Source organism: Canis lupus, chromosome 24, assembly GCF_003254725.2.
Source record: "Canis lupus dingo isolate Sandy chromosome 24, ASM325472v2, whole genome shotgun sequence".
NCBI classification, from domain to species: domain Eukaryota; kingdom Metazoa; phylum Chordata; class Mammalia; order Carnivora; family Canidae; genus Canis; species Canis lupus.
Window position 1 is genome coordinate 22,002,552 of NC_064266.1, and position 21,796 is coordinate 22,024,347.

General features: G+C 54.9%; 1 long non-coding RNA gene across 1 annotated transcript; it reads left to right on the plus strand.

Annotated features, from left to right (window-relative positions):
* The first annotated feature begins 13,846 nt into the window (after nt 1-13,846).
* Nucleotides 13,847-19,823, plus strand: LOC125753561 (uncharacterized). The gene is made up of 3 exons (XR_007405674.1): nt 13,847-13,949; nt 19,160-19,261; nt 19,693-19,823. It is a non-coding gene; the product is annotated as an uncharacterized LOC125753561 (long non-coding RNA).
* Nucleotides 19,824-21,796: the final 1,973 nt, after the last annotated feature.

Genomic DNA, 21,796 nt, shown 5'->3' on the forward strand with positions numbered 1-21,796 from the left:
CTGAGCGTCTGGCCAGGGCCTGTGGGCCCACAGTCCACTCTTGTCCTTGCCTGCCTGAGCTGGAAGGGGTTAAATTTTGTGCTGCCTCCTGGCTCACTTGGACTGTGCCTGGGACAGAACATCTGTCTGTTGCTATGGTTGCCGTACATTTGAAGGGGATGGCTGGATAATTATGGCAAGCGAGGCCGAGTGAGTGAGCAGGTGCCCAGAAGTGGCTCAGGACCCCTGCCCGCCCAGCATGGGCGGCAGCAGGCCCCGCGCCTGGTCAGCTCACCGTCAGCCCTGTCCCCAGGTTTCAGCTCCTAGGCCGGGTGTGGGGAGTCAGCCAGAGCCACCTTGGCCTTTGCACAATGAATAGGCTAGGCCATGGGGCTTCTGGGAACCCCGGAACAGGGCAGGCACTGGGAGCCTGAGGGCAGTCGGCCAGCCAGCATGAGTGGTGGGCTGTGATAAGGCCCAATGCCTCTGTGTCCTGGGGAGGAGCCCTGTCATCTGTCCCTGTCCCCGTGTGTCCCTGGGAGACTGCTCTGCTGAGGCCCACTGGCTTTTCTGAGCCTCAGTTCCCCTCTGCCTATGGAGGATAAGAGGCTAAGGAGCTCTATGTGGGACAGGGCCTGGGCAGAGGTGGCTCTGGGACAGGAAATGGTTGCCCCACCGGCCTGCTCAGGTAGCTGGTGAACGTCGGCTACTGCGGATTTATCACCTGCAAAGTGTGGTCTCACGCCAAGGCTGGAGGCTGCTCAGCAGTGACCAGTTGCGTGATTTGCCCTTGGATCCAACCCTGGCCCTGATGAGCTGTGGGCAGGGCAGACGGGCTTTTGCCAGGAAGGGCCCTTCCCAGACTCCCTCACTCTATCCTGTCCCCAAGGCAGGGATCTCAGCTTCCTGCAGATTCTGTGCAGACTCAGTCCAGCAGACCCCAGAGGCCCGAGAGCTACTGCCTCTAACTTCCTCTGCGCCAGCTGGAGACAGAGGATAGACGTCTTCCCCAAGGTCACCCTTACAGGTTCCTGGCTCTCCCTTTGCCACTGCCCCCTCCTCCTGGCAACTTCTCCCCTCTCCCCCATCTGCTTCCCTCACATAACAATTGCAATAATAAGAACTGCCATTGTGCAGGTGCCGGGCTCTCCGTGCATTTGCTTATTTACTTCTTTCAACACCTGTAAGGAAGATGTCATTTCGAATGCTGTTTTCAGATCGGGAATATCGACACAGAGCAGTAAAGTGATCTTCCCAAGTTCCCCTGGCTGGCAGTAGGATAACCCAGGAGGTCAAAACGGGGCCACTCTGGGCACCGCCTCTTCTTCTGTCTCCCCTCCCCCTGAGGATGACCTCTTGATGTCAGAGATGGGTCTGGTGCTTCAGTTTTGCCAGCTCTGTGCATACTTTCTTGTTCATTCATTTACGCATGCATGCATTCATTCACTATGCCCTGAGCACCCCTTATGTGCCACGCCCTGTGCTGGGTGAATAGATGGATCCCCTTCCTCACATTGGCCAATCCTGAGGTCCCCAAGGACATCTGACCTCAGTGCACAGAAACTAATTCAAATGAAGGATCAGTCCGGGCAGCCTGGAAGCTCCCACTGGCCGGAGGGAGGCAGAGCAGTGGCCCTGGGCTCACAGCTGTGGAGATGGAAGAGGATCTGCCCAAGGTCACACTTGCCCCAGGTGGGGAAGCCCCTAGGACCCAGGAATCTGCACCCCACAGAGCTATCAGCATGGGGATTGCTCTGGCCTTGATAGAGTGCTCTAATAGAGTGGCCAACTTGTCCTAGTTTACCCCCTTGGCCTCAGGCAAACTGGACAGTAAGTCACCCTTGCCCAGGACCTCCTAGGTGCCAGGGACCCAAGCTTTGGAGTGCAATTGCCTGGTCTGGAATCCAGGCTCCCTTCCTTCCTGGGGGTCTGATCCTGGGAAAAGGAAGGCCCTTTTGAGCTGGGGGTGCCTCCCAGGTACCCAGGGACCTGTGGTCCCCCTCCAGACTGCTGTAACAGGTTGGAGTCACTAGGTCTACCCCAGGGAGACACCAGGCCTGCCTGGTTCCTGTCCTCAGGGAATGCTGGTTGGGTTGGGAGGCCCAAGCCCTCCTTAAAGAGACAGGCGCAGGCCATAGCCAAGCTCTGCATATTTAACAGGCAGCTCTTGTGAGCCATGAATCAGCATCCCAGGGGCCTTCTGGGCATCACAGAAGCATTTTCCTAGTCAGGCCCCTCCTGCAGCCATTGGGGTGGGTAAGGGGTGGGACAAGGAGGCTGCAAGGAGGGGCCTGTGGGCCCAGGAAGGTTACTTCCCTCCCAGCTGCGGGGCCTCTTTAGCAATTAACAGGTCCCAGGCAGGACTTCTAGGAGACCTGTGAAGGGGCTGTGGTGGGAGGCATGGGGGCTCTCTGGTTCCAGGCCCTATCCTCCTGCTTCTTAGCCGTGTAACCATGGACGGGGACCTGAGCTTCTCCTGGCCACGATGCTCCTGGAACAAGGGCATCGGGCCTCTGACCTCTCTGGCCCCTTCCAGCCTTGCTAAGATTCTCTAACTGAAACCAGACTTCCGGATTCCCAGTGAGAGTTGGATGAAGGCTGGGCTTTCTGATACCTCAGTCTGATACACAGTGGGTGCTGAGAAGCACAGAATAGAAAGATGGATGGGTGATGGATGTGTGAATGGGTGAATGGATGGATGAATGGATGGATGGGCAGGTGGATGGATGATGGTTGGATGAGTGGGTAGTTGGATGGATGGATGATGGATAGATGGATGGATAAGTGGATTCATGGATGAACAGATGGAGAGAGGGACCCCTGGGCCAGCAGACTCCTCAGTACCCAACAAAGGACAACTCAGTGGGTGAATGAATGCTTGACTTCTCCCTTGGTCTTAGCCTTGCATTCACTCTACCTTCAGGGCCATCCATTTAACCTCTAACTTTCTTTTCATCTCCCCTGCTACCTCCTGGCTAAGGACACTATCCTCTTTATCCTGGACAACCATAGCACAGTTCTCACTGGGCTCCCTGCTGCCTCCCTCACCTCTTTACCCCTTTCAGCTCATTCTCCAAGAGCAAGAAGAGCCAGGATAGAAGTTAGCTCCCACTACCCCCTGCCTCAACTCTCCCCCTGCCCTCCTCACCCTGGTCCACAGGCCTCACATGATTGAGCTCCCAGTCACCTCTGGACCTCACCTCCTGCCCCCGCCACACACACCTCCCAATCTCTCCATGCTCTTCCACACTGACTGGGCTCCAGTCCACTGTCCAGCCCCTTAATCACAGCACCCACACTCACTTCACCAGCTTACCTCCTACTCCCTTCCAAATCTCAGCTAAGCAGCCGCTTCCTCAAAGAAGCCCTCCTGGACCCCAGCCGGTGCCAGGCACTCCCCTGTATACTCCCACAGCTCCCGAACCTTGAGTTTACAGTTCCCCTTCCAGCTGCAGGAATGTGCTTGTGTGACTAATACCATCTGTCCTCAGTGGACCTGAGTGGGTGGGGCCCTGTCTCATTCCCTCCTGGGCCCCCTGCACTCAGCACAGGGGCTGGCACATAGGTAAGACTTACAGAGGATTTTCTGAATGAACAAATAAATAGATGGAAGGAAGAAGGGATGGGAGGAAGATGGGCAAATGGAGTCAGAATATAAAGGTTGAAGTCACAGCTGTTTAGACAGTGCAGTTGGGGGCCAAGGAAGCCTTGGTAAGGAGGTAATGTATGGGAAGGGTCACAAAAACAGGGAAGCATCTAAGCAGAGGGATGAGCATTGCCACCTCCCCCCCCCCCCCCCCAGGAGAGGCCAGCACCAGCACACCCTGCCCTGCCCCAGTGTGTTCCAAGGCCATGAGAGTGAGAAGGAGCACAGGACCAGAAAGAGTGGTGAGGGGCCAGGCAGGGCCTGTGGACTCTGCAGCTTGTCCCAAGTGTGATGGGGGGAGCCTTTTGTGCCCTGAACAGAGCGTGGCTTTGTCCACTTGTTCCTTCCCCCTCTGCCCCCCGCAGGGGAATATAGGCCCAGTGAGGGCAGGCCCGGGTCTGCCCTGCTTGCTGCTGTGTATGTGGCACCTGCGGCCACTCACAGGACTAGCTGTGGGCTGGGGGAGCAGCTGAGTTGTCCTTATGCAGGCATCTAAGGAGACATCCGCCATCTCTCGCCCTGATACAGCCCATTTTCCACCTAGTCGGGTCATACCTTCCTTCTGCTTAAAACCCTCCCTCGGCTTCCAGATCACTTGGAGCAAAAGCCAAAGGCTTTGCAGTGGCCCAGCAGGGCTTCTCCAATAGGCACTAGTGATGTTGGGAGTCTGGTCACTCCTTTTTTTTTCTAAGACTTTATTTATTCATGAGAGACACAGAGAGAGAGAGACAGAGAGAGAGAGAGACAGAGAGAGAGAGAGGCAGAGACATAGGAAGGGGAAAAAGCAGGCTCCTCACAGGGAGCCTGATGCGGGACCTGATCCCCAAGACTGGGATCACGCCCTGGGCTGAAGGAGACGCCCGACCGCTGAGCCACCCAGGGATCCCTCAGTCACCCCTTTGTTTCAGGGCTGCCCCGTGGGCCCCAGGATGTCAGCAGCACCCGCCCACCAGGGCGACAACCCCAAATCTCTGGACGCTGTCAAATGTCTGTTTCCGGGGAGTGAGGGGCAAGATCTTCCCTGCTGGGGTTGGGGATCTGCCTTGTTGCCCCACCCACACTGTCCAGGATGTCCTTCTGAATATAACCTGTCCAGCACTTCTCATCCCTACCCCGGCCTTATTTTCAGCACTCACTAGCATTCAACATTTCTCTAGCTCACTCGTGTGGTGCTGGCTCGGGATCTCAGTGGCTAGCACGATGTGGTCTATGTATTTGTTGAGTGCATATCTGAATTCAGACCATCGGCCCCTGATTTTGGGATGAGAAAACTGGATCAGGAAAAAATAAAAAGGAACTGGATCAGAGAGGTTTGGTGACTTACTTCAGGTCACTCAGCTAAATCTGTGATGCCAGGATAATCCAAGGCCTCTGCCGCTAAATCTGGGCTTATTTTACTGTGTGTGTGCCTTCGATGCCTGGGACAGGGTAGGCAATGCAGAGGGAGGCCAGAGTAGCTGCGTCCCAGGAAACAGGACTCCCCTGGGGCTTGAACCCAAAACCACCTGGCTATGAACCCCATATGTGATCTCCCTACCAGGTGTCACAGTGTGGGGCCGAGGGAAAGGGGGCATTGCTGGGTCGGGGGATGATTAATTCATCCTAATTGATGGGGTTTTATTGAATTCCTAAAAGGCCCCAGGCTGGACATTTCAAAAAATATGGTTGCAGTGACTCCCTGGGAAATGTCCTCCAATATCAGGCAGGAAAGCAGACGCACTTTAAGATAAAAGTTTGTTGCCTTTACCCAGTAAACATTCCAGTTTGGGGTGGGGGGAGGCGGTGCTGAGAAGGGGGTGTGATTTCCTGAAGAAGGGAATGCACTTTTCATAAATTACCAGGAGGAAAATTGTATGTGTTGGAATAAACTCTGTCAAGAAATATAGCTGGGCTGCCTGATAGTTAATAATTCAGAGCTGTTCCCCAGGACGACGCAAGATTTTAAAAATATTTCCTTGGGATCGTTGTTTAAAAATACTGTTAATGGCTGGGAACCTTCTCCTTGCATTAGATGGCCATAATGGGCCAGGCTGGGTGGCGTTCCCAGTGGACAGAGGACAGGGACCCATTGTGGCGTGAGTCAAGCTGCGCTCCCCGGGAAGGTGCCATGGACACCCGTCTCACTTTCCTCACCCTCCCTCACAGGATGGAAGGTGAGCTGGGGCTCAGAGAGGGCAAGAGGCCAACCTGGACCACACAGCTGGGAAATGGAGGAGGGATTCGGAGCAGAACCTGGGTTGGGGTGAATGAACTGCAGTGGCTCCCCACTGGCTTTGGCCAAGGGATTTCCCTCCTCCATGCTTCCATCTCCTCCTCTGTAAAATGGGGATCTGTTTCTTCACCAGACAACTGTAGTTGCTAAGCATTTGTTAAAGTCCAAGTGTTGGCTTAGCGTTTGACCAAGACAGACCCAGTGCCCCACTCCGTGGAGCTTGGTCAGGTAGAAGAATCAGATGCTGAGCAATTACATCCCACCACAAATGGTAATCAATGCTATCAAAAAGAAAGGGCAGTGAAGGGATAGGGTGGGAGAGTGGATGCTTTGGTTAGGATGATTGGGAAGAACTCTCTGGGTAGGTGCTAATTGAGTAGAGACCTGAAAAGAGAGAGAGAGAGAATTTGTGGAGGCAGAGAGCAAAGAGAACAGCAAGTGTAAAGGCCCTGGGGTAGGACTGTGCCTGCCACATTGGAGGAACAGTGAAGAGGCCACAGTGCCTGGGGCAGAGTGAGTCAGTTGGGGGGAGAAGGTGTCAAGGTTAGAGATGCTGACTGTGGCCAGATCACAGAGCACCCTGTGGAAGTCTGGATTTTATTCTGAGAATGCTAGGGATCCACCAGAGGGCTGGTTTGCAGGGGAGGGACCAGTTGAACTATTTTTAAAAGACCCTTGAAAAATCTCCAAATTGATTGTCAAGTAAAAAAACAGCTTAGGGCAGAGCCATGTCCATGGTATGCTACTGTCTGCTTAAAAACAAAAACAACACAAAAAAAACAAAACAAAAAAACGGAGATTAAGATTTGCATTCGCTTTTATATGCATAAAATTATCTGTGGCATGATAGATGAAAATAGGAGGAAACAGCGCCTGCCTCTGGGGAGGAGTTCTGGCTGGCTGGGACTGGGTGGGAGGGATACTTTCTTCTTTCTACATTTTTTCTTGCACCTTTCCAATTTTGAGCCGTGCAAATTTGTCACCTATTCAAAAAATAAATACTTTTTTGGAAGTGAAAGAAAGAGGGAAAAAGAAAAAGAAAGGCCCCTCTGGCTGCCATGTGGATAATGGATTTTAGGTGTGTCCAGATGGTGGTGGCCCAGAGCTGAGGAGGAGGCCAGGTGGGGCCCCTTGTCAGGATGTTTGGCTCCCCTTTACTGTGAGGACCATGGAGCTTGAGGGGGCAAGCGCTGAGCCCCCAAGGCACACAGCTAGGAAGTGGAAGATGGCCCCAGATGAGAAGCCATGCCTGGGTTCCCTGGGATTCCTCTCTGCCTCCTTCTGTTCTCTGCTTTTGGATCAGTGGCCCTGTGATGTCCTCCTCAGGGTCGGGTGTGAGGGCTTTGGTTCCCAGGCCCTGTAGCGATGGCATGATCTTGCCCAAGTACATGCCCATAAATATTTGCTGAGTGATGAATTCCATCTCTTGTTCATTCGCTCATTCATTCATTCGACAATCGTATCGAGTGCCTTCTCTGTGCCAGGCACTGCGCTAGGCCCCGGGATTCAGCCATGAGTGAGACAGGCCCTCACCGCGGTGACACTGGTGTTCTTGGGGGGCAGGGTGCGGGGAGGCAGGCGATTACATGGAGCTATGTATAATAAACTCACTAGGAAGAAAACTAGGGAAAATAGTGGGGAGGCACCCTTAGATGGTCACCAAGGGCTCCTCTGAGGAGGGGGCATTGGAGCAGAGGCTTCGAGGGCATGCAGGAGTTCGTAGGGACCTGGGGGAAGAGCACTGGAGGCAGACGGAACAGTCAGTGCAAAGGAGTGAGAGGGGCTGCTTGGGGCGTCTGAGGGACGCAGACAGGGTGGAGCAGAGTGGGCCCGAGGGAGGGGTAGCCGTGCAAAGCTTGCAGGAGCTGAGTGACTCCAGGATGACAGAGCCATCTTGGAAGTTGCTGAGTGGGGACTTGACATGCTCCAAGTGGGTTTTGCAATATATGCAGTTGTCCCCTCTGTACTGTTTGTGGGATGGGGATGGTGTGGCCTCAGCTGCCCGGCCCATCTTATAAGAGACTCTGGGAGAAGAAAATCCCAGAGTGGTGAGGCCAGAAGGGATTGTCCCATCCCTCGAGGATTCTGGGTTGTGCTGGAAAAGGCCAGGTCTTATGGACAGAAGCCAGTGACGTTCCTGGGGACTCAGCTGTCTGCCTTGTCGCAGGGAGACTAGGTCACAGAGGAAGAGGGGCTCCTGAAGGCTGGTGAGATCAGCGCCACGATCAGCAGTGTGACCACCACCGGGAAAGACTGACCTGGGCAGCTGAGGCTCCGCCAGGAGGAGGGGAGGGCCTGGAGGCTGAGGGCACCCCTCGGCCACCTCGGTGGCCCGTCCCACCGCAGTCCTGGCTCTGGCTCGGGAGACCCGGGTCTGGCCTCCCGTGCTGTTGCCATCTGTGCGCCACGGCTGGCCAGGCGTGCCCTGCTCTGGGGTGCCCATCTGGACGCCAAGCTGACAGCACATCCGGCGCAGGCAGGGCCTCTTACAAACAATCATTCCCAGACTCATCAGGCTTCCAGGGACTCTGTGTTGTCTTGCATTTTGGCCCCTCTCCTCTCCTGGTTGTACGGCTGGGGAATGGGAGGGGACACAGGGCTCACACTCCGGTCTGCTCCGGGCAGAAGCCGGCTGGCCTGGCCATTCATCATCTCACCCTGTCCTCTACCAACCCCCCTCTACAGGTGTAGAAACTGAGGCCCAGAGAAAATGGTGGCTTGTCCAAGGCCACCCAAGTGTTCAAAGCAAAGCCGGGAATTCTACCTCAGGCGACTAGATTCCAGACCAGCACTTTCTACCAAGTCCTGGTTCCTCACTGGCAGCAGACACATGGAAGGGGCTCAGGGTGTGGGTTGGGGGTTGACAAAGCATGGCCTTCATCCCAGATTCTGGGCCAGGGAAGGCCCCGGGCCATGACTCCTCTGAGTTATGAGGAAGCGAGCCAGCTAGCTGGCTGTGTGGGAACAGGCTCACTCCTCCCCATAGAGCAGCCACGACCTGGGCTCAGGTGACACAGCACCTGCAGCTCGAGCCACCGCCTGCTTGGCCTACCGGCTACAATATTCCCAGAGCAGCGGGCAGGCGGCCCAAGGGCTTCAGTTCACTGGCCCAGCCTCAGGAAGCCCAAAGAGGGAGGTCAGGAATGCCGTTGTTGGGCTTCCAGAAGCTTCTCCAATTTCTGTAGCTGCAGCAACCTCTGGAATGGACCCAGGGTGGTCTGACCCCTGTGCAGACCCCTCCTAAATGCGGGTTCCCACGAGCACACTCAAGGGTCACTACCACCCAAGCATGGTGCCTTGTGCCCTTGGCCTGTTAGGGGCCTTGGAGACTCTGGGGCAAACCCCAGTGATGGCCCTATGCCTGAAACACTACCATCAGCCAGCATCACTTTGGGTTAAGAAATGCCTTGTCCCAGCCACCTTTAGAGAAAAAATCCACCTGTAATCTCACAAGGCAGAGAATGCCAACTCTTGTACGTATTAGTGAAATAGTAACCGGCCAGAGGGGAGGCAAGAGCACCAACTTCAGGTTAGGCTCATCACACTTGGTCTAGCCACGAGCCATGCCTACGTGCCAGGGGCCTCTCTCTGCTCACCTGGCCTCACCTCTGCCCTTGGGCCTTCCTCAAAGGCCTCCCTCTGTCCTGCCCCAGGGCCCCGCTGTGGATGAAGCCCTCACCATCCCTCATTTGCACTGCGGTAGCAGCCTCTCAGCCAGGCTCGGTGGCTCTATCTACCCTCCCCAGAGGCCACAGAGTCTTCCCTCTGAAACAAAGCTCCAACCCTCTCTCACCCCATTGTGGCTCTCCACAAGCGCCAGGACTGAGTCCTGATGTTAGCTTGGCCTTCAGGGCCTTTTATGACCCAGCGAGGATCGTCAGGCCAACCCCACCCCTGAGTGCTAGAGGGCATGGGTTCGGCTTGGCTGTGTGACCTTAACAGGCAAGTAACCTGACTTGTCTGAACCTCGATTCTTCATTCTGAAAGGTGAACCAGGCCTCTGCCACAAAGGGAGCCAGGTTTAAACTGTGTGATCCCCCGTGAGCTCATGTCTGTGGCCGGGGACTAGACATATAGGAGTGCCCTGTAAAGGCAACTATCCTTATTTATCACTGGCCCTATGAAAATACTTAAAAAAAAAAAAAAAAACCCACCAATGCTGTGCTGTTTCCTGTTTCTGAGCCTGTGCAGATGCTGTGTCCTCTGCCTTGGCAACATAGTGAACTCCTATTGATCCTTCAACACCCCTCTCAGACAGTGCCCTGACCAGTTTCAACTCCTCCTTTCCCAAAATACTCTTCCATATTGTCAAAGCAACTGATCTGGAATTTTTCTATTTTTTTTTTTGCTGATCCTTCACCATATGACCATGGGCTCCCAGGGCAGCAGCTGACAAATAACTGAACTGAACCAGCAAGGAAGGGCTGAGGTAATGATGGGAGGAGGAGGGGGAGAGGGGGGAAGGTGAAAAGAGAGGGTCTCTGTGGTCGGCCAAGGCAAAATAAAACTTCCATTCATTTAATCACACATTCATTCACTCATCCATTAACAAATATAGACTGATCTCCTTCTCTGACTAAAACCACGTGCTAACTTTCTACAGCTTCTAGAATCACATCCAAAAACTCTCCTCCACAGCCCATGAAGCCCTGGAGATCCAGCCCCGTGTGACCTTCCTGACCTCAGTTTTCCTGTCCTTCTCTGCTCCAGAGCTCTGCCCCCTGCCCCCATTCAGTTCCTCAAGCAAGGCCATGTTCTAAAACATCCTCTTCCTGCCCCCTCCAGCCTGGCCCCCAGGAGAGGCCATCCCTGCTCGTGCTGTGTAAATAGGGTCTCAGCCCTGCACAGTGTGCCCCATCTAAGCCCCATGTGTCTCCTTCCTCACACTCACAGCCCACACCCCAGACACACTTGTGGGATTAGGCGATTAGCACCCGCCTCCTCACTAGGCTGTGAACTCCCCACTTCCCAGCCCGCTCATCCTCTCTGCTGCCTGCCAGGGAGGCCTCGCCTTCAGAAAGCTGCCTGGAGAGCCCCGGAAGGCCGCAGCCAAAAGGGGCTTTGGTGAGAGTGTAGGTCCACCTCCTCATGTTGTAACAATAATAAAAATAATCATAATTCCAACAATAACAACAGCTAACACTTCCCACGTGCCAGGCGCTGCTCTTTCCATGCACTGTTTTCTTTGATCCGTGCACCAACCCCATAAGCGAAGGTTCATTATATCCCCACTTCACAGAGGAGAAAGCCGAGGCTGGGAGAGGTTGACTCACATCACCCCCCCCCTTCCCCGCCCAGGCCAGAGTCTGCACTCTTAGCTAACCATCGGGATACTCCGCCAGATGACAGCCGGTTGGGGAATAGCCATAGCAAATGCCACAGCCATGGCAGGGCAGTGACAGGACTGGACTGGGTTGAGAGTCCGTGTTTTTAGCTGTGTGACCTTAGGCCACATAACCTCTCTGGCTTCGGCTTCTCCATCTGTAAAACGGAGGTAAACGCTGCCCCTTTCATCAGAGCAAACGTTCTCAGGAGGGAGACCTACAGAACCTTTACTGTTGAGCAGAGGGGGCTGGGTGCCATGGGGGCAGGATTCTAGGGGTCCCGGAGAATTCCGCTGGGTCCCCCCAGGCAACCTCACACAAAGCCAGTCCTGCCCCAGGCAGCAGGGACGGCGGGACTGGAGTCATAAACACCCCCCCCACGGGCGCCCAGTGACCACGCACTAGCCCCGGAGAGGGGAGGCGACGTGGGGGGCGGATCACACCCAAGGGGCCCGGGCGTCGGCGGGGGGTGGCAGCCCCACGCCCCGAGTGCATCCCTGAGCCACAGGGACCCCCCTGCGCCCCCGGCCCCGACACCTGCTCCCCGTGCCCCACGGGGCCTGGCAGCGGATCCCGCGTCTGCTGCGCGCTCCCCGGGGGCGTGCCCAGCTCCCTGCGCCCAGGCCTCCGGGGAGGGGGCAGGCGGCAGAGGAGCCAACAAAGCTGCCCGCGGGGCTCGCCGGCCCGGGGCCCGCGCCCCTCCCCGACCTGCCCGGGCGCCGCGCCCCCTCCCGCCTGGGCCGCGGCCGGGGCGCCGGCACCGTTGCTATGGCGGCAGCGCCGGGAAGCTGCAGCTGGGTAATTATTGCGAACATCCATCCTGCCTCCTGCCCGCCCGGGGGAGCAGGGGAGCCACCGCCGGGCCAGGGCAGCCGCTCGCCAGCCCCTCCTCGCGCCGGCCGCACCCCGGCCTGGCACGCCGCCGCGGGGGGGGGGGGGGGGGGGCAGGGGCTCTCCCGCCGCCCCTCGCTCGCCCCCGCCCGCGCCTGCGGCCCACCCTTGGAGCGACCGGCCAGCCCGGAACTTGTTTTTTCTAACTATAAACACACCCCGCGTACAGCACCAGCCAGAGAGCCTCCTTTGTTCAAACAGAATCTTTCCTTGGCCTTTTTTGGGGGCAGTGGGAGCCGACAGCGCCCGGTCTGGGTTACGGCCTCTTGCACAGGGACCGTCCCCCTAGATGAGGAGGTGCCCCTGGGGCCCCCGCTGTGGGCTCCGCCGCCTCGGGCCCAGAAGCTCCCCCTGGCCCCGGTGTCTAAATATAGCTCAGCCTGGCTGAGCCTGAGCTCATCCACACTCCCAGCCGCCGGGGTGGCCACGCGCAGGGCGGCCAGGGACGTCCGCTCGTCTGGGCATCAGACGCACATTTCAGGAGCCAGACAGTGCTGGGCTCAGAAGGCCAGCCCGAGGCCGTGTGCCTTTCCCTCCGGGCTCATGGAACCCTTAGGGAGACCTGCAGCCAGGGCAGGAGGAGCTCCCTCTGTCGACCCGGTCTGTGTCCCCTCGCACAGGCTGGAGGCAGCATGGGAAGACGGCCTGAGGGGGGCTGGATGCAGGTGAGGAGATGGCAGGTGTGAGGGGAGGGATGGGGTCCAGGCCCGCTGCACCTGGGACGGCCTCCTGTGGGCCGGAGTGTGGGGTGCGTCCCAGTCATGGCCCAGGGCCCAGGAGCAGTGGGAGGCCACTCCAGCAGGCCAAGGGGTGGCAGGCTACAGAGCATAGGGACACTCTTCCTCTCCTTTGGGCCCTGTTGCCCCTGGGGCTCGACACCAGCCAGGACGCTTGGCAGAGGGCACCGAGCAGGAGACACCTGCCTGAGTCCTTGACTTCCAGAGGTCTCTGGTGGCAAGAGTGGAAATGGAGGGGATGTGCGGGAGGTGGGGAAGCTGGCAGGGGGCCCTAGGTAGGGCAAGTCCCACCCGGGATAGCAGGTTAGAGGAGAAAAGGGAGATTTTTCTCTTGGGGCTTGGCCTGCCTCTCCAGGCTTATCCAGGGGTTTCAGCTACCTGTGTATCTTCTCCAGACCTGGGCCATCTAGGTGCTAACCCTGCATGGGGGATGCACATACCAAAATAAGAGGCGAAATGTTGGTTGAAGGAGCCCAGTCCCGGCTGGCGGGCTGGCGTGCCACCAGATGCCAGGGCCCTGGGGAGAGGGTTGTCTGCTCCTTCATCACTGATGGAGGGAAAGAGGCCTGGGCTCCAGCACAGCCTTCTGGGTAGGGGCCATCAGGCCCCAATGGCCTTTGGACCTCACACTTACAGTCGCAGCAATAAATCTTCCCAGTGGGCCAAATTTTCCATCTGCAAAGCTCTTTCCCATCCGGTGCCTTACACTGGCTTCAAACAGCCCTGGTGCTAGGCCGGGCAGGGAGGAACAGCCATTGCAGATGTCCAGAGACGGAGGCCTGGAGAAAGGACTTGCTCTGCCCGGACAGGGAAAGGAGGGATGGCGATGTCAAGTGCTCCCTGAGTGGTGGGCACCTGGCACACTCAGGCTGCAGCGACAAGGCATTTGGAACAGAGCTTGAGCTTATGGCTGACCCTTTGGTCCAGAGCTGCTCTGTCTTCCTGAGACTGAGGCTTAGCAAGGGTCTGAGCCAGAGCCAGGCTGTTTTCTGAGACTAGAAGCCAGAGGAGCAGGGGCCCAAGACAAGCACAAACACCAAGAGCAATTGTACAGTCTGACAGTGAATACTTCTATCTTACACAGGAGGAAAATGGGGTCCTGGCTCGGGCCAGACCCAAAGAGCCTACTGTTTTCCAGATCCTGGAGTAGCTGGAACTGGGTGGGTAAATCCCATGGATTTCCAGAGCTCTGCGGGATCCAGTGGTCCAGCAGCGCTTGCATGTGGAGTGTGGGAGAAAGAACTCTGGATGCAAATTCAGGAGAGAGAGTTCTGGGCCAGCCTTGCAGCAATATCAGCCCTGGGGATGCACAGGTCACTGGGTTCAAGCAGCTCAGGTCAGGAGGGCTGAGATGGGCCCACCACCGCCAGCACCATCCAGTTCAGAAACCTAGACAGTTCAAGCAGCGATGATGGTAGGGTCGGGGGCCCCACGTCCCTCATCCTTCACCCCTCCACCTGCTTTCCTCCCTCCCTTCCCCCTTCCTCTCCTCCAGGAGGGCAGGTCCAGGGCATCCCAGGGTAAGTCAGCAGCCCTGATCCTGCCCCCCTGAGCCTCCCTAGTCAGTTTCCTCATCTGTGAAATGGGCACCATGGTGGCCATGGCCTGGAATAGTTGGAAGAATCAGCTGACACATGGACGGCCAGCGTGATAGCAGCTGTCTTGGTGTGGAGATGTCACTGACCATAGATAACAGGGACGGTGGCAATTAGTTATAAGCCCACTCCCTGCCTGGCATCAGGGCCCTCGGGGCAGGCCCGGCCTCTCGCAACTTCCAGCTCGCACCTCACACGATGACCCAGACCAGGCCTTTCTACCATCAGCATGCCAGGTGTCCTCCTGCCTTGGGCTGTTGTCCAGACTGTCAACTCAGCTGGTAGGCCCTTCCCCTCCCTCCCAAATCCCACTCATCTCTCCAGATCCCTTTCCTCACCAACACACACACATATACACACGCTTCTCCAGCCTTCATTTATCTCGGGCTCCCCAGGGAGTCAGTACCAGTACCTTCTGGCATACATTTTGGCACCTTGCCATCACAGGACCTGGGCTGCATAGGCCTGTGTTCAACTCCTGCTCCCCTTCCCTCCGAGCCTCAGCTCCCTCATTTGCAAGGCTGGGAAAATTGCAGCACCCACTGCAGAGCGTGTGCCAGGGGCAGGGGAGGCACTTTGTAAGAAATAGGCCATTAGTATGGTTCTATTTCTTTTGCCCCCCACCCCTCATGCTTTCTACCTCCCAAGCCCACCCCTCTTTGTGCCTTGCTGCCTATGTGGCAGGAAGCCTTTGGAAAAAGAGTTCACAAAGGGAGGCAGGGCCTTCAAGAGCCTCTTCCTTTAAGTGGGGGAGAAATTTGGGGACTGGGGAATTTCCCCTTCTCCCTAAAATCACCCCAGGTGGGAAGTCACTCAGTAGCAGGACAAACCAAGAAGGCTGGGAAGTTCCTGTAATGCACATTTCAAAACCATTCCAGGTGGAATGATTGGAGGCTTGGGAGGTGAGGATTTTGCTGGGGGGGAGACGGTCTGATATAGAGATGTGACACACTGGGCAGCTCAGTGCTGGCGGTGTGCACAGAAACAGGTGGTCTATGTCCTTGGCTGGGAGTGTGGTTAGCTCGGCTTCCCCGGGCTGCACTTTGTTAGTACCTCGTGAAAAGTCGGGACCCAGCCCCAGCACCCAGCCCCTCTGTCAGTACCTCACGGCAAATGCAGTACCCAGCTCCCTCAGTAGTGCTGGGAGGCGAGCCAGGTGCCTATCCTGGAGAAATCGGTCAGTGCATGATAAGGCCTGCCCAGGGCTTTGATCTTGCAGAAGCAAAACAATAGAAACCATTTAAATGTCCAATAGGGGACTGGACAGAGAAATGAGGGGCCAGCTCATGTGCTGGAATACTGCTCAGCTGTTAAAAGGAGGTGGTTGTATATGTACTGACCCAAAACAATGTCCATGATACATTCAGTGAAAAATAAGGCACCTGGAATGTTACAGAATGTTACCATTTACATGAGGAGCACACACACCTCTACTTACACGGTTACATATACAGTTGGCACAGATCAGATAAAGGGGTAGTTACAGACAGAAGGGTACGGATAGAGGACTAGATACAGATACACACGCATGATGGTAAAAGGTTCAAAAGAATACCCACTAACTGCCAGTCATGTTTGAGGGGAATGTGGTGCAGGAAATGCAGAGGAATTACTCGGGCTTTTATTTGCTACATTTTATTAATGTTTGAGATATTACAGTGAGAACATTTTTCTGAAATATGTGCATAATGCTAAAAAATTAAAAGAAAAGAGCCTGGCCACATGTCTAGAAGCTCAAGGCAGGGACCCCTGGGTGGCTCAGTGGTTGAGCATCTGCCTTCAGCCCAGGGTGTGATCCTGGAGTCCTGGGATCGAGTCCCGCATCAGGCTCCCTGCATGGAGCCTGCTTCTCCCTTTGCCTGTGTCTCTGCCTCTCTCTTTCTCTCTCTCTCTCTCTCATGAATACATAAATAATACATAAATAAAATCTTTAAAAAAAAATAGAAGCTCGGGGATCCCTGGGTGGCGCAGCGGTTTAGCGCCTGCCTTTGGCCCAGGGCGCGATCCTGGGGACCCGGGATCGAATCCCACGTCGGGCTCCCAGTGCATGGAGCCTGCTTCTCCCTCTGCCTGTGTCTCTGCCTCTCTCTCTGTGTGTGACTATCATAAATAAATAAAAATAAAAAAAAAAAAATAGAAGCTCAAGGCAGGGCTGGACTGGGAACTCAGGGGAGGCTGGTCAGCGGGGGGTCGGGCCCGCTGGGTAGTCTCAGGCTGAGCCTAGAGCCTCTTCCTAAACCAGCCGTGGCCCTTTCTCCCCAAGGCCAGAGGCAGAAAGAACTGGCTATAGTGGCTGCAGCAGCAGATGTGGGTTCCCTAGTCTGGAAGTATGTGAGACCTGAGCCATTTAGCCTGCAAGATGGGCTTTCCTCAATCCCAAGAGGCAGGGAAAGGCCCTGGAACGGGCACACGGTGACTTTGGACACGCATGCACAGAAGTGGGTGAGGTTCCCGTGGGCCCCAGGCCTGCAGGCAGGCTGCCTCATGGAGCCCACACGTGTCTTCCCAAACTACACTTGCACCTGAGCCCCTAGAAAATGGTGCCCCTTGCACACTCAGCCCAGTGGTCAACGAGCTCACAGGTGGGAGAAGGGAGAAGGCCATTCAGGCACCTCCTGGGTGTGGGACCCTGAGTTAGGCACTTTTCCTACTCTGCATTTTGGGCCTTTTCATGGTTTAGAATAGTTTTGGGGTTTTTTGTGTGTGTGTTTTAAATCTGGACACACAGAAGTTGAGACAGTTTTTCAACCTGATAATGACAGCAAAAGGTTAATCTAATTCCAACAACGCAAAAGGATATAGACTGAAAAAGCAGATCTTTCCCCCACCTTTTCTCCCCAGCCCCTAGTTCGCTCCCCAGAGAATCCACACACACGTGAGCATGTGTGTGTCTGTTCATACCCCTCCTTCGATTCTGGTGGAAGCACTCCACACAAAATGTTCTGTACCTTGCTTTTCTCACTGAGAATATGTATCGTAGAGCTTCTTCCACAGCAGTACCTGGGAGCTGGCTCCTTCTTTCTCATGACTGGACTCCCATTGCACACAGAATTCTTCAATATTCATGTAATCGATCCTAGAATTCCTCTCCCCTGGTTCTCTGACTTTCCTATGGGTGTGCTTCTGTTCTGCACAACAGCCACAGGAGGCAGGTGGTTCCCCGGGTGACAGATGAGGAAACACCCATCCCTGTTTGCCTGGGACTGTCCCCATTTTAACACTAGAATCCCATATCCTGGGAAAACCCTCCTTCCTAGGCAAACCAAGATGGTGTTCACCGTAAAGGAGATTGAAGCTCAGAGGGGTAGGAACGTTCTCCAAGACCTGACGGTAACGATGCTGTAGGAGGGTAGTGACAGCGGCTCCTGCTTGGGAAGTGTCCCCTGTGTGCCAGCACCTCCTGCGGTCCCACAGCAGCCTGTGCGGTGGCCTGCAGGGCATCATGAATGGAACCTGTGGCTGCCAGACCCAGGTTCCATCTCGGCTGCAGGGCTTGCTTGCGTGAGTGACCGTGCTGGTCAGCTCCCTCTCAGCTTCCGATCCTGAGCCCAGAACAGTCAACAAGTGTAAAGTGAAGGAGAAAATGAATGACTGAATGAATGAATGAAGTACTAGAATTTGTCATCCACATTTTATAGATAGAAAAAAATTTTTTTAATATTTTATTTATTTATTAATGAGAGACAGAGAGGGAGAGAGAGGCAGAGACACAGGCAGAGGGAGAAGCAGGCCCCATGCAGGAAGCCCAATGTGGGACTCGATCCCAGACCCCGGGATCACGCCCTGAACCAAAGGCAGATGCTCAACTGCTGAGCCACCCACGCATCCCTTTATAGTTGGAAAAATTGAGACACAGAGAAGCTAAGTCAGTAGCTCAGGGTCACACAGCTCCTAGGCAGCAGAGTCAGGATTTGAATCCAGACACAGGGTTCCAGAGTGCATGAAACCTTGCCCTCTTCTGGAATGTTCTTGCCTGAATTACCCTGCACAGCACTGCCCGGGCCCCTGCTTCCTTCCAGCTTCCTTTCACAAGAGCCCTGCTTCCCCTCTTCCTTGCTCCTGGCTCAGGGGCCCTGCTCTATGGTGTCCCCCTAGACTGGATGCTCCTCTGAAGTCCAGCGTCTGCGCTTTAGCCTCCCCCATGGACTTTGCTTCATTTGTTCAAATCATTTGTCCAACTCTCCGTTCCTTTGCTCAACAAACATTTACTGAAACCAAAAGCAGCCAGCTCAACCCCCTGATACTAGAAATTCAGAGATGAATGCAGCTTGGGCCTTGTTCTCAGGGGACAAGGAAAACCAGACAAAGGAGTAGTTCTTGTAACCCAGCGAGAAAGCACCGGGAAGGAGGTGGCCCAGGCACGGCCGCTGAGGGCATGGCAGCAGGGGCTCAGAAAGCTGCCTGGAGAAGGTTATGTGGGCATCTGGAAAGATGAGGAAGAGTTAGCAAGACAGAGAAAACAGGGAAGAGAGAAAGCTGGGGGCGGGAGTTTATAACACCCGGACAAACTGGCCTGGAGGTAGGAGAGAGCATGAGGCATTCAGAAAGTGCAAGTTGTTCCTTCCAGCTGGGGCCCAGGCTGTCCTCAGGTGGGGGCATGTGCCCCGGGAAACCCACCCCCTCTCCCGGTTACCCAGCCAGCTCTGCACTGAGCAGGGCTTCCAAGAATCTCATGTCTAGGAATGGTCAGAAGGAAACCCAAAATAATCAGCGATGTGGACATGGAGTTGTGGATGGATGGGGGCTGTTAATCACGGTGTTCTCTGTCACAGCAGACAAGTGCAAACAGCATCAGTGGCAGGGGCCAGCCAGGAGAATCACCACGTTAGCCAAGAAGCTACCACTGGCTGGAGTCATCCAAACGGCTTAGAAATCAGGTTAGCAGAGACTATTTAATGGCCCTAGAAAAATGCATCTGATGTAATGTTAAGTAAAAAACACCAACATGTAGGGGCCCCTGGCTGGCTCAGTCAGGGGAGCATGTGCCTCTTGATCTAGGGGTTATGAGTTCAAGCTTCATGTTGGGGCTGGAGGTTACTTAAAAAGTAAAATCTCTAAAAAAAAAAAAAAAAAATCACAAGGGACGCCTGGGTGGCTCAGTGGCTGAATGTCTACCTTTGGCTCAGGGCGTGATCCTGGTCTGGGGATTGAGTCCTACTTGGGCTCCCCATAGGGAGCCTGCTTCTCCCTCTGCCTATATCTCTGCCTCTCTCTTTGTCTCTTATGAATAAATAAATAAAATATTTAAAAAAATAAAACAATGGGGCACCTGGGTGGCTCAGTGGTTAAGCATCTGCTTTTGGCTCAGGTCGTGATCCTGGACACCCCAGATCGAGTCCCGCATCGGGCTCCCTGCAGGAAGCCTGCTTCTCCCTCTGCCTATGTCTGTCTCTCTCTCTGTGTCTCTCATGAATAAATAAATAAAATCTTAAAACAAACAAACAAACAAACAAACAAGGGTGTTTGGATGGCTCAGTTGGTTAAGTGCTCTGCTTTCAGTTTGGGTCATGATCCCAGGGTCCTGAGATCAAGTCCCATGTCGGGCTCCCTGCTCAGCAGGGGTCCTGCTTCTCCCTCTCCTTCTGCCCCTCCCCTCTGCGTGTGCTTGCTTGCTCTCTTAAATAAATAAAATCTTTAAAAACATACACACAAAAAAAAAAACCAACAAGATGCAAACTATTTTATTATTCTAAGTTATGAGATATATATATATATCCATACATATCCAAGTATATGAAGATATTAGGAAGAAATGCATCAAATACTTCACAGTGGTTATCTCTGGTGATGGGCTAACCTAGGGGGTTGTATTTCCTTTTTTAAAATAATTTCCTGTGTTCTCTGATTTTGCAACAGTGGGCCAGTCTCACTTTTATTTTCAGAGACCGATTCAAGGAGACAAGGTTCACGAGGCCACAACTTCCCTTTTCAGCCTCTTTCCAACCCTCCACTGAGCCACACAGAACGACCTGTTGCCTCAACATCCCTGCACACCCAGGCTCCGGGTTTTTGCCTCTGCTGCTCCTCTGTCTGAGTGCTCTTCCCTTTCTCCTCCATCCTGCACAACTCCCCTGGCCTCCCAGGCCTGCCTCGAGGTCCTTCCTCTGAGGACCTCGCACACACAGAGCATCCATGCCAGCTTGAGCTGCTGGAGGGAAGGACGTTGCCTCATCCATGCTCTCCCTGGATGCTTTATACGTGGCCAAGAATTAATTTTTATTTATTCCTCCCCATGATGTTTTTTGAAAATGTCTGAACCTACAGAAAAGAATGCAACAAACACCCACATATACCTTTTCCATAGATTCTCCACTACTTGCTCTATAATTCTCTCCCTGTCTGGCTGACCCAGTGCAGACAGCAGTGCTCACCAGAATGAAGGAAAGAAAGGACAAGGACATGGTATTGCTCTTTCTCTATCCTCTGCCTTGGGGAGAAACCTTGCACAGTGAAGCACAGTTCTTGCTACAACACAGATACAGTTACCCACCGGCTCGGTGGCCTGCTGCCCGAGGTCAATGCAGTCCACTCACAGATGCCCTGAGACCCCGTCATCCCTTCCCACCCATTGCCCACTGACCCTGGGAGGCAGCATTGTCCTCATACCTGCAGCCCCCACATGCGGTGCATTTGGGCTTTGGAGCCTCTGCCTTCCTAGTTCACGTGGCAAGGGCACCCAGCTTCTCCCTTCCCGGTCCCTCACAAGAGTCCCATCCTCAGAGAAGCAAGTGGATGCTTCTGCTGACCTTTCCTTGGGCCCCTGGGATGAGGGCAGTCGGTGAGAGGATGACCACTTGTTCTGGTTTGCACAAGACTTTCCGATTTAGCGCTGAAAGGCCCAAGTCTCGAGAACACCTCCGTCTGGGGCAGACCCTGTGACTCTTCCAGGGTGGGTGAGTGTGTTCCCAGCCCACTGCTGGGAGACACCCACCTGAGAGCCGCTCAGGGCAAGTCCACCTGCCCCCACCCACCTGGCCAAGGCCACAGAACAGGCCCAGGGAAATGTTTGCTGACTGCCTGGAGCCTGGAGGAAGGAAGGAAGGAAGGAAGGAAGGAAGGAAGGAAGGAAGGAAGGAAGGAAGGAAGGAAGGAGGGAGGGAAGGAGTGAATGAACAAATAACTTCACCTCCTTGAACTTTTTGCTCAGATGTCCCCTTCTCCATGGCCTTCCCTGGCTGCCCTGTCTCAAATGACAACCTCTCCGGCACCCTCCCTGGTGTTTTTGTGGCATTTATCACAAGCCAGCATTCTCCACGTGTCATGTCACTATTTGCTTCCTTTGGGGTCTGTCTCCCACACCAGAGTGCCAGGGCTCCCGGGGCAGTGGTTCTGCTGTTTGCTGCTGTGTCCCCATGGCCCCGCACAGCAGCTGCTCAGCAGATATTAGTTGAATAAATGAATGAATGATGGCT